We start from the raw sequence: 3557 nt of genomic DNA on the forward strand, positions 1-3557 counted from the left end.
CAAACCAGCCTCTTGTACTCCTTGATCTGAGTGGAAAGTGTGACTCTAGTCTTAAACATTTATTTAAAACAAACAGACCAGCAAATACAGTTTAAGTTCAAAATCTCAGCCAAATAGTAGCATTTGGAAATCACTCTTAATATGTATTCTCTGTGTTTTAAGAGTTTTCCAAACTCACACTGTGTTTGGTGGGGAGGAGCAGTGACCTGGCAGTAGCCTGGGAGGCTGCAAGCAAGGCATGAACCAGGTGGGCAAATGGCATGCACACCATGTGGGAGAAACCAGCTAACTTTGCACTTGGGCAAGAAGGACTTTATATATCACCTGCACAAAGTGGATCCTATAGACAGCATGGTACTTATGGACCCTGACTACTTGAAGGACTGCAAAGTGTTTGTGACCCTCATCTGTAACTTTAGCTATGGCCATGTTGACCTGGATTTGCGGGGCTTGTCCTTCCTCAAAGACCTATTCATCACCAGGCCTTTCCCCCAATGCCCAACCCACCCTGGCCCCCACCTGCCTGTAGGACCACTTGCTGAGGAAGCTAGGCCAGAATGCCCACCCACTGTTTTTCACAATACCCCAGAATCTTCCCTGCTCCATAACCCTGCAGCCAGGCCCAAAGGACACAAAGAAGACCTGCAGGTCAGGCTTTGAGATTCCAACCTTCTGTGCCAAATCACTAGAGGAGAAAAACCACAAAAGGAACTCTGTGTGTCTAGTGATTTGAAAGGTGCAGTTTTCCCCAGAGACACCTGGTGCCTAGCCTTCAGCTGAAACATGTCACTTCATCATGTCCGACTGATCCCTGCACCTGGAGGCTTCCTTGGATAAGGAGCTGTATTACCATGAGGAGCCACTCAGTGTCAATGTCCATGTCACAAACAACTCCATCAAGACTGTCAAGAAGATCAAAGTCCCTGTGAGACACTATGGCAATATCCGCCTCTTCAGCACTGCCCAATATAAGTGTTCTGTGACTCAGATCGAACAAGATGACTAGGTATCTCCCATTTACACGTTCTGCAAAGTGTACACCTGTTGTACAGCGACAACCAGGAGAAGCATGGTCTATCACGGGGGAGAAGTTCAAGCATGAAGACACCATCTTGGCTTCAAGTACCATCATGAGAAAGGGTGCCAACAAGGAGGTGCTGGGAATCCTGGTGTCATACAGGGCCAAGGTGAAGCTGGTGATGTTGATACCAATAGCCTGGTGGCAGATCCCTCACCCTTTGGTAAGAAGGTGATAAGAGGAAGTATTTATTGAACATGTGCAAGGCTAGCAAGACAATTGGATGGGGGGAAATCCTCCACCCCTCTTCCCATATGTGACTGAAAGTTGGCAGGAGAAGGCAGGCACATGGACCATAGAAGTCAGAATGACAGAGGGGGAGGTGCTGTACTGAAGACATCTGTCAGTCTACCCTAGGGAGAAGAAGGGATTAGTTGGGGGAAGTGGGCTCTCCTGTATGTACAGAAATTTGGGCTGAGAAAGCACTTGGTCTGGCCCACACAGGAAAATGAGTATAGGAGATCCAAGATGGTAGTGGAGTAAGTGGAAGCTACACCAACCTCCTCCCAGGACCAATCTGGAATTACAAACAAACTGTAAAGAAACCATCCTGAATAACCAACTGAACACTGGCTATAGAGAATAAGCCTTATAACCAAGGACAGACAGAAAAAAACACTTCACCACAATGAGACTGGTAAAGAATGCATGGGTGGTGCGAGAGGGCTGGCTGGGCTCCCAAGGTGGGGCAGCTAAAGTTCTGGAGGAATATTTCAGCAGCCAGGAGGTTCCATCTGAGAAGTGTGGTCTAAACCCTAAGATGATTCCCCAGCCTAAAGCAACAGAGACAGAAAGGAACCCATATAACACCCAGTTGTGAAAAAGCAGCAGGGTTTCTATCTGTCAGGGAGAGATGGCTAGAGATGCAGAGAACCTCTTAAAGGGCCAATGCACAAAATTTCATTTGCAGCCACTTACCCTGGGCTTACCGAGCAGAGGGAGGGCAGAGTGAACCAGAGATGCTAGAGGAGAGTTTGAGGTAGGTGGCTCTCGGGAAAGTCCTTCAGTTCTTTGCCAGATGCTGCCAGAATCCCTGTGCTGAATCATTCCCCATACTGAAGGAGCCGTCTTTCTCAAACAGAGCACTCCCCTCCAAGTGTCATTAACTTGATGGGAAGCAAGCACCCCACCCACAGGAATTATTCTGCCCCTCTCTGTGATGTTCATGCCAGGCTGCTGATTACAGTTTGAGGTTATATCACTGATTAGTTTAATGACTAAGGTGGAAAATACAAAGAATACAAAATAGGAAGACAAAGAAACAGACCCCCCAAAAAAGAACAAGAGAATTCTCCAGAAGAACTAGATGAAATGGAGGCAAACAATTTATCAGATAGAGAGTTTAGAGTAATGATTATAAGGATACTCAATAGTATGAAAAAAGACATAGAAGCCATAAAAAAAGGATCAGCCAGAAATAAAGAATGTAATATCTAAAATAAATAATACTGGAAGGAAAGACAGTAGGTTAGATAAAGCACAGGATCCAATCAGTGATTTAGAAGACAAGGTAGAAAAAAAAACACCCAGGAAGGGCAGCAAAAAGAAAAAAGAATTTTAAAAATAAGGAGAGCATAAGAAACATTTTTGACAACATGAAGCAGAACAACATCAGCATCATGGGAATACCAGAAGAAAAGAGTGAGCAAGGGATCAAGAACCTATTTGAAGAAATAATGACTGAAAACTTCCCTAATCTGGTGAAGGAAAAAAACATACAAGCCCAGGAAGCTCAGAGAGACCCAGACAAGTTGGACCCAAAGAGGCCTACACCAAGAAGCATCATAATAAAAATGACAAGACAAGGAGATAATCTTAAAAGCTGCAAGGCAAAAGCAGGTAGTTACATACAAGGGAGCACCAATTAGTCTGTCATCTGATTTCTCAATACAAACATTTCAGGCCAGAAGGGAGTGGTGTGAAATATTCAAGGTGATGAAAAGCAAGGACCTACAACCAAAGCTACTTTACCCAGCAAGGCTATCATTTAAAATCAAAGAAAAAATAAGGAGCTTCTCAGACAATAAAAAGATAAAAGAGTTGTTAACACTAAACCAGTATAGCAACAAATGTTAAAGGGTTGCTTAAAGAACAGGAAAAAGATAAAGAAAAAAAACCCAGACAATAGAGAGGAAAGATGGTGGCAAGATAGGTGGGAGCAGAGTCAACTTCCCCCTGCACATGGGTGAAACACCTGCCTGATCTACTGAGGAACAAAGCAAACAGCCAATAGCATTTATGAAGATAGGAGACCAAAAAGTATAGAGGACACTGAGAAAACAGATAGTAAGGGGATTGCTTCAGGACAAAAAGGTCCCTGGGACCAGTGTGGGGAACAGGGCAATTGCAGCCCCAGGCCTGTGCCCGCCAGGCCTGCCACTGGACTCCTGGGAGAAAGCAGAGTTAAAGGCTCCCTCCCCTGCCAAACAAGGCTTGAGCAGCACTGAGAGAGACCTGGTTGCTTGAAGTCACAGGGAGG

General features: G+C 45.0%; 1 pseudogene; it reads left to right on the top strand.

Moving 5' to 3' along the window:
* The first annotated feature begins 255 nt into the window (after window positions 1-255).
* Window positions 256-2890, top strand: LOC112307277 (beta-arrestin-2 pseudogene; annotated as a pseudogene).
* The last annotated feature ends 667 nt before the right edge of the window (window positions 2891-3557 follow it).

Source organism: Desmodus rotundus, chromosome 1, assembly GCF_022682495.2.
Source record: "Desmodus rotundus isolate HL8 chromosome 1, HLdesRot8A.1, whole genome shotgun sequence".
NCBI lineage: Eukaryota > Metazoa > Chordata > Mammalia > Chiroptera > Phyllostomidae > Desmodus > Desmodus rotundus.